The sequence below is a fragment of the Phyllobates terribilis genome, unplaced genomic scaffold, assembly GCF_046119375.1.
Source record: "Phyllobates terribilis strain yellow unplaced genomic scaffold, ASM4611937v1 Scaffold_134__1_contigs__length_4944459, whole genome shotgun sequence".
Classification (NCBI taxonomy): domain Eukaryota; kingdom Metazoa; phylum Chordata; class Amphibia; order Anura; family Dendrobatidae; genus Phyllobates; species Phyllobates terribilis.
The window spans coordinates 1,791,378-1,804,126 of NW_027362894.1; the positions used below are offsets into that span (position 1 = coordinate 1,791,378).

At 49.5% G+C, this 12,749-nt stretch overlaps 4 non-coding genes across 4 annotated transcripts; all 4 read right to left on the reverse strand.

The window, feature by feature from the left end:
* Positions 1-3,527: 3,527 nt before the first annotated feature.
* Positions 3,528-3,718, reverse strand: LOC141204703 (U2 spliceosomal RNA). The gene has a single exon (XR_012275560.1). It is a non-coding gene; the product is annotated as a U2 spliceosomal RNA (small nuclear RNA).
* A 1,115-nt stretch (positions 3,719-4,833) lies between these two features.
* Positions 4,834-5,024, reverse strand: LOC141204704 (U2 spliceosomal RNA). The gene has a single exon (XR_012275561.1). It is a non-coding gene; the product is annotated as a U2 spliceosomal RNA (small nuclear RNA).
* Positions 5,025-6,139: 1,115 nt separating this feature from the next.
* Positions 6,140-6,330, reverse strand: LOC141204096 (U2 spliceosomal RNA). The gene has a single exon (XR_012275068.1). It is a non-coding gene; the product is annotated as a U2 spliceosomal RNA (small nuclear RNA).
* A 1,115-nt stretch (positions 6,331-7,445) lies between these two features.
* On the reverse strand, positions 7,446-7,637 carry LOC141204253 (U2 spliceosomal RNA). The gene has a single exon (XR_012275220.1). It is a non-coding gene; the product is annotated as a U2 spliceosomal RNA (small nuclear RNA).
* Positions 7,638-12,749: the final 5,112 nt, after the last annotated feature.

Sequence of the window (12,749 nt, forward strand, 5' to 3'; positions counted from 1 at the left end):
TACAATTCACGTTGCTCCAGGTTACCCATTCCTCTGCAGGCAAGTCTTTATTACACTCCTTAAAAACATCTGTTAAATTAAAATCTTGTATGACATTTTTTAACATAAAAGACGTTTTATCATAATTCCTACTTGTGGAGCTTGAGAACCTTTTTTCTCCACCTAAAATGCAATTAAAATCTCCTGATAAAATAAGAGGGACAGAATCATTAATAAATAAGGGTAACATATTCAACATATCAGCTCTTTCTTGCTTATCTGTGGCTCCATAAAAGTTTAAAAATTGCCATTTAAAACCATCAATAAAAGCTTTTACTAATAAAATTCTACCTGGTAAAACCTCTTGAATAGAGTCAATAAAAACATTCCCTTTAAAAAGAATGGCGACCCCTGCTGACCTGGACCCGTTTGATCCTGACCATACTGAGGGTCCATGTGCCCAATCAGTCTCATATTCTGTATAATTTAAACTGTGTGGGATGCAGCATTCCTGTAAAAAGAAAACTGTAGCTGTTAGAGAGGATAAAAAATCAAAGAGAGCAACTCTTCTGGTCTTAGTTTTCAACCCTCTAGCGTTAAGAGAAAAACCGCTAATCCCTGCCATAAGAGAAAAAAAGGAAATTTAGCATTCTTTCAAACTCTTACCTCAGCTGGTTTATATTTCTATTCCAGGAGATGAGGGATCATTGATCGTCAACAGAGAGCCCGTCACGGAGGACTCCTCATCTGTTAGTGTCCCAGACCGTAGACCTCCCAGGATATACTCTTGTTCCATTCTGTCCAACTCTGCTTGGTCGTATTGCCTGCCTCTTTGCTCACGAACCCCCATTTGGACCCCTATCGAGGCACCATCTGGGGGAATCGTATCGAGCACATGCATCTCAGACGTTGACCACTTATTTTCAGGAGTTTCCAGGATCACTGAGTCAGCCATCTCCATCTCCCCCTCCATTTCTGAAGGGGGTGGGACATTGGCAACCTCCTCACCCTGTAAAGGCACCGTTTGAGGTTTCCCACTTCCATTCGGGGGTTCCGGTGGGGGTACTTCCTTAGGTGCCCTATCCACTCCGTGCAACCTGCGTTTTTTTGGCCCAGACTGTTCGCGCCCTTGAGTATTCCCAGGAGGATTCGAAGGTGAGGATTGGCCTGTAGCACCCACCCTCGGTCCCTCCGCAGGGGTTTCTGTTTGTGGGTTACCACGCCGTTCCCTCTTTTGCTTCGAGTTTCCAACAGTACACCATGGCTCACCATCCTCGGTCGGTATTTCCATACTCTCCCCCTCATTCTCCTCCGCGGGCTTGTCCGAACCAGCCGAGGGTTGGTCAGGGGGTGAGGGCTTTTCTGGTTCAGGGGGTGAAGGTCTCTCTGTTTGCCCAGCTTGAGCTCTCTTTGAGGTATTCCTAAAAGGACAATGAGAAAAAGCATGACCTCTGGAAACACAGTTGCTACAAAAAATTCCAGTTGTACAATTTTCAGTTTTATGGTCTTTGCTCCCACAGGCTACACAAGTAATGTCACAGTTAGAATGGCCGTATTTTTTGCATTTCCTACAGAATGCTGGCATCCCATTAAAAAAGAGGTCACCATTCGTGTTTCCAATTCTAAAACGTGCTGGGGGAAGTCTTATGCCCCCCGGGCTTGAAGGGTCCTTAATACATGTCACCGTAAATTTCCACTTACACGCCCAAACTCCGCACTCATTCATAACTTTTCCATGGCTTACCACTTTGCTGAAATAATTGGATAAAAATGAAATAACATCGCTTTCTTTTGTATAAGGAGAGTAAATTTTAACAATTACAGTTTTTATCACATCTAATTCATGTTCGACAATTTTAACACCTTTAAAGATTGGCTTTCTCTGGTAAATTATATCAGGATCATTCACTTTACGGCAAAAATCTTGGTGGATACCTTTTTCAGTGAATGTGACATCGTATACACCACGCTTCGGGTAGTCTTGGATTGCCAGGATCTCGGATTTCTGGATTGAAAAAAATTTCACAAGAAGATCATCCACAATAAAACGTAAACCTCTGTTATCTTTACCTCCCTCATGGAAGTAAAACCGCACCGTATGCCGTAACCGGGCATAGGTCGGAATTTCACCTGGATCTGAATCCATGGTGAAACAAGGATTTCCGCAACAGGAAAACGGGGATTTCCGCAACCAATAATGGGGGATTTCCGCAACTAAGGAGTCGCTGAACAATCCTAGGACTGTACAGCTGGGATCGCAACCCGTTGCCCAGGGACTAAGCCCACCTCCTTATAGCAGCAAGGGCCTAAGCCCCACTACAAGAGTGGGACCCGAACCCAAGGCCAAGAGGCGGGGTACCCCAGGCACCTTCCAACTACAACCAATGCCAGTAAAACCAACACTAGATCGCAGCCAAAAGGCCGAGAAGCGATAACCAGAATTGGTTTCAAACTACGGAGCCACCCAAGGATCCTGAAAAGTCCATTTGTGGAGATGAGCTCCTGGACTCCCGTTAAGAAGACATGTTGTCAACCTCTAGATCCCTTACATGCCTGCACTTTTCGGCTTGCTGCTGCTGCAATCCACGCGTTTTAGATCTGCATAACTCCACCTCTTTAAACACAGCACCTTCACCCCCTGCTGTTCCCACCCGCCTCAACACCGTTGGAAGGGAGGAGAACCAATTAAGGCGGGGGGTGGGGTGGAACGAGCAGCTGTCTACCCTTAGCAGGAGGGCTCCTGATTACATACCTCTCCTGCTGCTGCTGCTGCTGGCTGTCCAGCAGCAGACTGAAGGTGGCTGCTGCTGTGCACAGGTATATAAAGGCTCAGAGCCTATTATGACACGCGCAGCCAGCGTTCCATTGCCACATTCCATCTACTGCAGGCAGGATACCTGGCTGGCTGAATGTCGCTGAGAAGCTCACAGAGACCGCCATAAGCAACAGTTTAACAGAATGCCACAGACTAATCAACCAAACTTTTTGGGTTGGGTTCTCTTTTATAGTCTGCAGGCATTAAATGAAAGAAGTCAGTGTTCCAGCAGAGGGAGACAACGTTTCAGAAAAGGCATTGTAGCAAACCAAAAAAGAAATTTTAAGCGCAGCAGAGTAACCAGCGCACATACCTGTTAGCTCAGGTGAGTTTAAAAGGCTGCTGTTGATAACAAGGGCATTTGCTAAATAGATGGTGTGTGTGCAACAATATACTGAAAGGTCAATTATATTGTGCAGCTTATCTCACCACCTGTAGTTATTTAGGTGAAAGCTCCAAAATGCTTGCCTAATATGTCTGTTTATCCAAAAGGAAGTAAAAAGGGAGAGCTAGAAAGATAGCATTGCATCACATTACATGGCAATGCAATGCACAGTTGCTGAAGTTGAACCAAAATGAGCTTGTAATCTGGCTTCTGCAACTTTGAACATGAAAAATCCAATGAGGAGAAGAAAAGCAAAGCCAAAGAGTCCATCCCAAAATCCGACAAACAAGCAAAATGAACAAAAAACATTGAATTCAATTCTTTCTGATTTTAGAAACTGCATTAAAGAAGGGGTGCACCGGTCCTGGAGATACTGCAATACCAGGTCAATGCGTGGAGTGGACAGAGCAAGCTCTTTTTCCATCTCCCTGTTCTAAAAATCCATTTAATATATGGTCCCCAGATAGGGGACGTATCAGATATTAAACTGATAAGAACAGATACTACACTTGATCTTAGCCAAAAGGCCGAGAAGCGATAACCAGAATTGGTTTCAAACTACGGAGCCACCCAAGGATCCTGAAAAGTCCATTTGTGGAGATGAGCTCCTGGACTCCCGTTAAGAAGACATGTTGTCAACCTCTAGATCCCTTACATGCCTGCACTTTTCGGCTTGCTGCTGCTGCAATCCACGCGTTTTAGATCTGCATAACTCCACCTCTTTAAACACAGCACCTTCACCCCCTGCTGTTCCCACCCGCCTCAACACCGTTGGAAGGGAGGAGAACCAATTAAGGCGGGGGGTGGGGTGGAACGAGCAGCTGTCTACCCTTAGCAGGAGGGCTCCTGATTACATACCTCTCCTGCTGCTGCTGCTGCTGGCTGTCCAGCAGCAGACTGAAGGTGGCTGCTGCTGTGCACAGGTATATAAAGGCTCAGAGCCTATTATGACACGCGCAGCCAGCGTTCCATTGCCACATTCCATCTACTGCAGGCAGGATACCTGGCTGGCTGAATGTCGCTGAGAAGCTCACAGAGACCGCCATAAGCAACAGTTTAACAGAATGCCACAGACTAATCAACCAAACTTTTTGGGTTGGGTTCTCTTTTATAGTCTGCAGGCATTAAATGAAAGAAGTCAGTGTTCCAGCAGAGGGAGACAACGTTTCAGAAAAGGCATTGTAGCAAACCAAAAAAGAAATTTTAAGCGCAGCAGAGTAACCAGCGCACATACCTGTTAGCTCAGGTGAGTTTAAAAGGCTGCTGTTGATAACAAGGGCATTTGCTAAATAGATGGTGTGTGTGCAACAATATACTGAAAGGTCAATTATATTGTGCAGCTTATCTCACCACCTGTAGTTATTTAGGTGAAAGCTCCAAAATGCTTGCCTAATATGTCTGTTTATCCAAAAGGAAGTAAAAAGGGAGAGCTAGAAAGATAGCATTGCATCACATTACATGGCAATGCAATGCACAGTTGCTGAAGTTGAACCAAAATGAGCTTGTAATCTGGCTTCTGCAACTTTGAACATGAAAAATCCAATGAGGAGAAGAAAAGCAAAGCCAAAGAGTCCATCCCAAAATCCGACAAACAAGCAAAATGAACAAAAAACATTGAATTCAATTCTTTCTGATTTTAGAAACTGCATTAAAGAAGGGGTGCACCGGTCCTGGAGATACTGCAATACCAGGTCAATGCGTGGAGTGGACAGAGCAAGCTCTTTTTCCATCTCCCTGTTCTAAAAATCCATTTAATATATGGTCCCCAGATAGGGGACGTATCAGATATTAAACTGATAAGAACAGATACTACACTTGATCTTAGCCAAAAGGCCGAGAAGCGATAACCAGAATTGGTTTCAAACTACGGAGCCACCCAAGGATCCTGAAAAGTCCATTTGTGGAGATGAGCTCCTGGACTCCCGTTAAGAAGACATGTTGTCAACCTCTAGATCCCTTACATGCCTGCACTTTTCGGCTTGCTGCTGCTGCAATCCACGCGTTTTAGATCTGCATAACTCCACCTCTTTAAACACAGCACCTTCACCCCCTGCTGTTCCCACCCGCCTCAACACCGTTGGAAGGGAGGAGAACCAATTAAGGCGGGGGGTGGGGTGGAACGAGCAGCTGTCTACCCTTAGCAGGAGGGCTCCTGATTACATACCTCTCCTGCTGCTGCTGCTGCTGGCTGTCCAGCAGCAGACTGAAGGTGGCTGCTGCTGTGCACAGGTATATAAAGGCTCAGAGCCTATTATGACACGCGCAGCCAGCGTTCCATTGCCACATTCCATCTACTGCAGGCAGGATACCTGGCTGGCTGAATGTCGCTGAGAAGCTCACAGAGACCGCCATAAGCAACAGTTTAACAGAATGCCACAGACTAATCAACCAAACTTTTTGGGTTGGGTTCTCTTTTATAGTCTGCAGGCATTAAATGAAAGAAGTCAGTGTTCCAGCAGAGGGAGACAACGTTTCAGAAAAGGCATTGTAGCAAACCAAAAAAGAAATTTTAAGCGCAGCAGAGTAACCAGCGCACATACCTGTTAGCTCAGGTGAGTTTAAAAGGCTGCTGTTGATAACAAGGGCATTTGCTAAATAGATGGTGTGTGTGCAACAATATACTGAAAGGTCAATTATATTGTGCAGCTTATCTCACCACCTGTAGTTATTTAGGTGAAAGCTCCAAAATGCTTGCCTAATATGTCTGTTTATCCAAAAGGAAGTAAAAAGGGAGAGCTAGAAAGATAGCATTGCATCACATTACATGGCAATGCAATGCACAGTTGCTGAAGTTGAACCAAAATGAGCTTGTAATCTGGCTTCTGCAACTTTGAACATGAAAAATCCAATGAGGAGAAGAAAAGCAAAGCCAAAGAGTCCATCCCAAAATCCGACAAACAAGCAAAATGAACAAAAAACATTGAATTCAATTCTTTCTGATTTTAGAAACTGCATTAAAGAAGGGGTGCACCGGTCCTGGAGATACTGCAATACCAGGTCAATGCGTGGAGTGGACAGAGCAAGCTCTTTTTCCATCTCCCTGTTGTAAAAATCCATTTAATATATGGTCCCCAGATAGGGGACGTATCAGATATTAAACTGATAAGAACAGATACTACACTTGATCTTAGCCAAAAGGCCGAGAAGCGATAACCAGAATTGGTTTCAAACTTTGGAGCCACCCAAGGATCCTGAAAAGTCCATTTGTGGAGATGAGCTCCTGGACTCCCGTTAAGAAGACATGTTGTTAACCTCTAGATCCCTTACATGCCTGCACTTTTCGGCTTGCTGCTGCTGCAATCCACGCGTTTTAGATCTGCATAACTCCACCTCTTTAAACACAGCACCTTCACCCCCTGCTGTTCCCACCCGCCTCAACACCGTTGGAAGGGAGGAGAACCAATTAAGGCGGGGGGTGGGGTGGAACGAGCAGCTGTCTACCCTTAGCAGGAGGGCTCCTGATTACATACCTCTCCTGCTGCTGCTGCTGCTGGCTGTCCAGCAGCAGACTGAAGGTGGCTGCTGCTGTGCACAGGTATATAAAGGCTCAGAGCCTATTATGACACGCGCAGCCAGCGTTCCATTGCCACATTCCATCTACTGCAGGCAGGATACCTGGCTGGCTGAATGTCGCTGAGAAGCTCACAGAGACCGCCATAAGCAACAGTTTAACAGAATGCCACAGACTAATCAACCAAACTTTTTGGGTTGGGTTCTCTTTTATAGTCTGCAGGCATTAAATGAAAGAAGTCAGTGTTCCAGCAGAGGGAGACAACGTTTCAGAAAAGGCATTGTAGCAAACCAAAAAAGAAATTTTAAGCGCAGCAGAGTAACCAGCGCACATACCTGTTAGCTCAGGTGAGTTTAAAAGGCTATAGTTGATAACAAGGGCATTTGCTAAATAGATGGTGTGTGTGCAACAATATACTGAAAGGTCAATTATATTGTGCAGCTTATCTCACCACCTGTAGTTATTTAGGTGAAAGCTCCAAAATGCTTGCCTAATATGTCTGTTTATCCAAAAGGAAGTAAAAAGGGAGAGCTAGAAAGATAGCATTGCATCACATTACATGGCAATGCAATGCACAGTTGCTGAAGTTGAACCAAAATGAGCTTGTAATCTGGCTTCTGCAACTTTGAACATGAAAAATCCAATGAGGAGAAGAAAAGCAAAGCCAAAGAGTCCATCCCAAAATCCGACAAACAAGCAAAATGAACAAAAAACATTGAATTCAATTCTTTCTGATTTTAGAAACTGCATTAAAGAAGGGGTGCACCGGTCCTGGAGATACTGCAATACCAGGTCAATGCGTGGAGTGGACAGAGCAAGCTCTTTTTCCATCTCCCTGTTCTAAAAATCCATTTAATATATGGTCCCCAGATAGGGGACGTATCAGATATTAAACTGATAAGAACAGATTTTTGATTGAATATATCTTTTATTAGCACAAAAAATAAGTTAACAGACAGTGTACAGTGCCGCAGCCCAGTACACACAGAATTCTACATCATATTTACATAGCATGAGGATACGACGCACTAACTAGACACATCACACCCCTATGCTACACAAAACACTCAATCTGAAAGAAAAAGCATGTCAATCAATACAGTACGACGAACCGTGATAAGGGATGGGGATTGGGAAAAAGGGGATGGGGAGGGGAAAATCACAGGCCCGAAGCTTTATTGAAAGACAAGACACATAAGGGGAGAGGGGGAGGAGGGGTTTAGTCCTCGTCCTCGTCCTCCGGACCGTCCATGATGGAATAGTCTCTGAGCAGGCTGTGGATCAGCCTGCGGCAGTCCTGGATGGACATCCTCTCCCTCCTCAAGATGAGCCGGTTCCTGGCGACCCAAACGGCATCCTTGAAGCAGTTCATAAGGCGCCAAGCCTCCTGGATGGCTCCGACGGTATGAACCCCAGGGAAGAGTCCGTAAAGCACAGAATGGTGCGATAGGCTCGCCCTGGGGACAGAGTTCCTCAGGTCGTCCTCAAGTGCAGTCAATAGGCGCTGTGCAAATCCGCAGTCCCAAAAAGTGTGCAAAGATGTTTCCTCCACGAAGGGGCACCTTGGGCAGTACCGGGTCTTGCACAGGTTCCGGGCATGCATGAATGACCGGACGGGCAGTCCGCCCTGAATCGCCATCCACGACAAGTCCTTGTGCCCGTTGGTCAGCCTGTCAGACGACACATTTGTCCACACAGTCTCCAGCGTGTCCTGGTGAAGTCCTGTGATGTTCTCCACGTCATCCTTGGCTCTGATTAGCTTGTGGATAGTTTTGGGCTTCCACAAGTCGGGCTTGAGTCCCTCCAGTTGATGCTCCCCCACAAATCGAACGACGTCTCCGTAGAACCATGGCGTCGTCCAGTTGTAGGGGAAGGAGCTGTCCCACTTGTCCCAGCCGAGTCGCCTCCAAAGAGGAAGCAGGAAGAAGCGAGACATGGACCTGCCCGCGGAGCCATTCTTGACTTGCAAAGTCCGGCGGACACAATCACACACAAAAGAGGATCGCAGGAGGGTGGGGATATCTGGAACGCCCTTCCCACCCTTGCGAGGCTCCTTGTACATGACGGCCCGCCTGACTCTGCCCATCTTGGATCCCCAGACAAAGTGAAACACTGTCCTGGTAATGGCCCTGCACACAGTGACGTGTGGGGGCCAGGCCTGCGCCGTGTACTGCAAGACGGGCAGGACCTCATTACGCAGGACGAGTGCCTTACCCTCACAAGTGAGGTGTCTGAGGCTCCAGAGTCCGATCCGTTGCTTCACCTTGGCCAAGCGTTCTTGCCAGGACTTGAGGGCCGCTCCTTCCTTCCCGAACCAGACTCCCAGCACCTTGAGGAAATCCGGTTGAATGTTGAAGGGGAAGGGGGCGGAGGAGGCCGGCTGCCAATCCCCGAAGAGCATGGCTTCCGACTTCCTGCAGTTGACTTTGGCCCCTGAAGCCCGGCCGAACCTCTCACACGTCTGGACGAGGGCGTCGACTGAACCACGATCAGCGCAGAAGACGGTGACGTTGTCCATGTAGAGCGAGCACTTGACCTCGTGTCGTCCCGGACCCGGTGCGGTGATCCCTCTGATCTCTCCATTCTGCCGGATAGCCTCTGCGAAGAGTTCTATAACACAAACAAAAAGAAGAGGTGATAGAGGGCAGCCTTGTCTGACCCCAGAGAGGACAGGGAAGGGGTCAGTCTTCCAGCCGTTCACCAACACCGAGCTGTGGATATCAAAATACATCAGACGGACATACGAACAAAACATGTTACCCAAACCTAACCGGTGCAGAGCTCGGCCCATGAACTCGTGGGAAACCCGGTCGAAGGCCTTCTCCTGATCCAAGGAGACCAGGGCCGCGTGTGCGCGGCGGACCTTGATGTACTCGACCGTGTCCCGCACGAGAGCGAGGCTGTCTGCGATGCGACGTCCAGGGATGCCGCAGGTCTGGTCCGGGTGGATGATCCGTCCGATGACCGTCTTAAGTCGTGTCGCCATCGTCTTGGCCAGGATCTTGTAGTCCACGTTGAGCAGAGTGATGGGACGCCAATTCCTCAGGTCGCACCTCTCTCCCTTCCGCTTGTACAGGATCGTGACCATTCCTTCCCTCAAAGATGGAGGCATTCTACCCTCCACCACCATCTCCTCGTACAGGTCCAACAGGTCCGGACAGATGAGGTCTCCCAGCGCTACATAGAGCTCCGCTGGAAGACCATCACTGCCCGGGGTCCTGCCGGTCCTAAAGGATTTAGCGGCAGAGAGCAATTCGCCCACCATCAGAGGTTTGTCCAAGGCTGCCGTGCCTGCAGGATCAAGATGGTTAGTGATACCTGACAGGAACTTATCAGCAGCGTCGGGGTCGGTAGTCTTGTGGGAGTAGAGTTCGCTGTAGAAGTCGCTGACGACCCTCATCACGTCCTCCTTCCCACGTCGCATGTTTCCGCTCTCGTCTCGCAGCTCGTTCAGGGGCGTGTGACCGGCATGAAGTTTCCTGAAAAAGAATGAGTTACATTTCTCACCCTTCTCCAGATTCTCCACTTTGGAACGGAAGATGATTCGCTTGGACTCCTCCTCAAAGTGCCTTTTCAGGCTCTTCTTGGTCTCCTCCAGCTCCTCCCTCACGTCCCAGCCGCAGTGAAGAAGGTCCTGCAGCGACCGCAGCTCGCGCTGCAGCCCTCTGAAGTCCCTCCTCTTCTCACACTCCTGTTGTCGACCCTTGGCCTGAAAGAAACAGCGAAACTCAAGTTTAACATATTCCCACCAATCAGAGACTGTTTGGAAGCTACCCTTGTAGGACTGCCACATTGCGTAGGCTGCTCTCAGCTCCTCCACGACTTCATCCTGAGCCAGCAGAGCACAATTCAGCTTCCAGGAGCCGGGGCCGGACGGAAAACCGTCGCCGAGGACACCTTGTAAGTGAATGGCTCTGTGGTCGGAGAAGAAGCAGGAGACCATCGAGTGCCTACTCTGCCTGACTGCCCGAGAGGTGAACACAAAGTCAATCCTGGAGCGGAGTGAGCCATCGGGTCGGCTCCACGAATAGTTCGTGGAGCCTCTCCCCATGGAGCCCACCACGTCCTGAAGAGAGGCCTCGGTTACCATCTCGATGAGCAGCTTGGACGTGATGTCCAACTTGGCAGATGTGCCAGAACTACGACCGTCCTCCTCGATGGGGCAGTTGAAATCCCCGGCCATCACTAAGGTCCTGGTGGTGGCAAGCTGAAGCCGCAGGGTCTGGAAAAGCTCCAAACGCTCATTCTTCAGTGGGGACGCATACACGTTGATGAACCTGACAGGTTCTCCCGCCCAGTTGCCATCTACAACAAGAGCCCTGCCGCAGATGAGCTCCTGGACGGACTCAAGCGTGAATGCGCCCCCCCTGATCAGAATTGCGACCCCCGCAGACTTGCAGTCACCCCCACCGGACCAGTAGGATGGACCGTGGGACCACTCCCTGGCCAGATGTTTGAAGGACCTAGAGGAGGGAAGGGAACATTCCTGCAACATATAAACATCACACAACTGGGAAGTAAGGAAGGCATAAATAGTCTGACGTCTGAACTTGTCCTTGATGCTCCTGACATTAATGGAAAATAAGTTAATATTAGCCATCATGTAGGGAAAAAAGAAAAAGTTAGCGCAGGCAATACACCTTAGTTACCACTCCGGTCGGGTGGTCCCTCGTCGGTGTTGACTGCTGGTGACGGGATCACCAGCAGGCCCTCTTCCTCCATCTGGTCAAGCAGCGCGGCCTCAATCTCGGCGACCACCAGTTCCTCCTCTTCTGGCTCGGCCACCAGGGTCTCAACCATGTGCTCCATCTCTTCTGGCTCAGGGAGGGTATCCTCCTTTTCGCCTACGAAATCCAGAATCTTCTTTTTGGAGGATTCAGTAGCAGGGCTGTCCTCCACCTTCCTCTTTCCCCGGGTTGGAACTGGGGAGACAAGAAGGGGAAAATCCTCCTCGGAATAGATAGCGGCGGGTGGAGGAAAGGTTAATTCCACCGCTACCATGGTCTGGGGAGGGAGAGTGGCTGCCGGGGCAGGGGAAAGGACACCTGCTGAGGAGTAGGGGAAGGAGGAAGAGGAAGTGGAATCCTCAGCAGGGGTGGCCGGGGTGGGGGGGGATTGGACGGGGGTGGCAGGGGGAGGGATCGAGAGAGGGGTGACAGAACTCTTACCCTCCTTTGACTTTTTCTTCTGCTTCGGAGCTGCTGGGACCGTCGCTGGGGCTTTGGCCACCGACTCCTTGACCGCTTTGGCCTTGGTCGTCTCGGCCTTGGCCGCTGGGGCCTTGGTCGTCGCGTCCTTGACCTTCACAGGCCTGGTCGTCGGGGCCTTGTCCTCCGTAGCTGGGGTCGTCGCAACCACCGATGCCCAGGATCTCTCACGCCTGGGGCAATCCTTGTACAGATGAGCCGCCAGCCCACACAGGTTGCAGGACGTCTTCTTCGGGCAGTCCTTCGAGCTGTGTCCCGTCACTCGACAAATCCTGCAGGCATCCTCCTTGCAGTCCTTCATCTCGTGGCCGTTCTTGCCGCATCTCCTGCAGTTCCGCGGCATGTCCGGGTAATAGATGAGGCCGTAGGAGTTGCCCAGGGAGAATGTCGGGGGCAGGTGCCGAAGTCCGTCTGAGTACGCCAGGTCCCTGTGAAGTCTAACGGTCACCGACCACTTACCTGTCCAGAAGCCGAGTCCATTCAGGATGTGAGAGGGTTCCTTCACAACCAAACAGAAGCGTCTCAGGAAGGTACAGATGTCTTGGCCTGGGGTGTGCGGGTTGCGCATGGAGACCGTGATCCTCCTTTCATCCCTCTGGATAGGGCAGCTACCTGTAAAGGCAGAGAAAGAATTATCCGGTCCTTTTGCGCTTACCATTTCCCAGAACCTCCTGCAGGTGTTCACAGTGGCGAAGGTGACGAAGAAGATCCCCGTCAAGAAGGTCTGGATGCTGAGGGTGTCCGACCTGGAGAAGCCTCGATCCAGCAGCATCTTCTGGCAGAACACGTCCGAGGACATGTCCGGCACCCTCCCATCCACTTCCTTCAGCTTCAGGGCCACCGTCTGCCGCA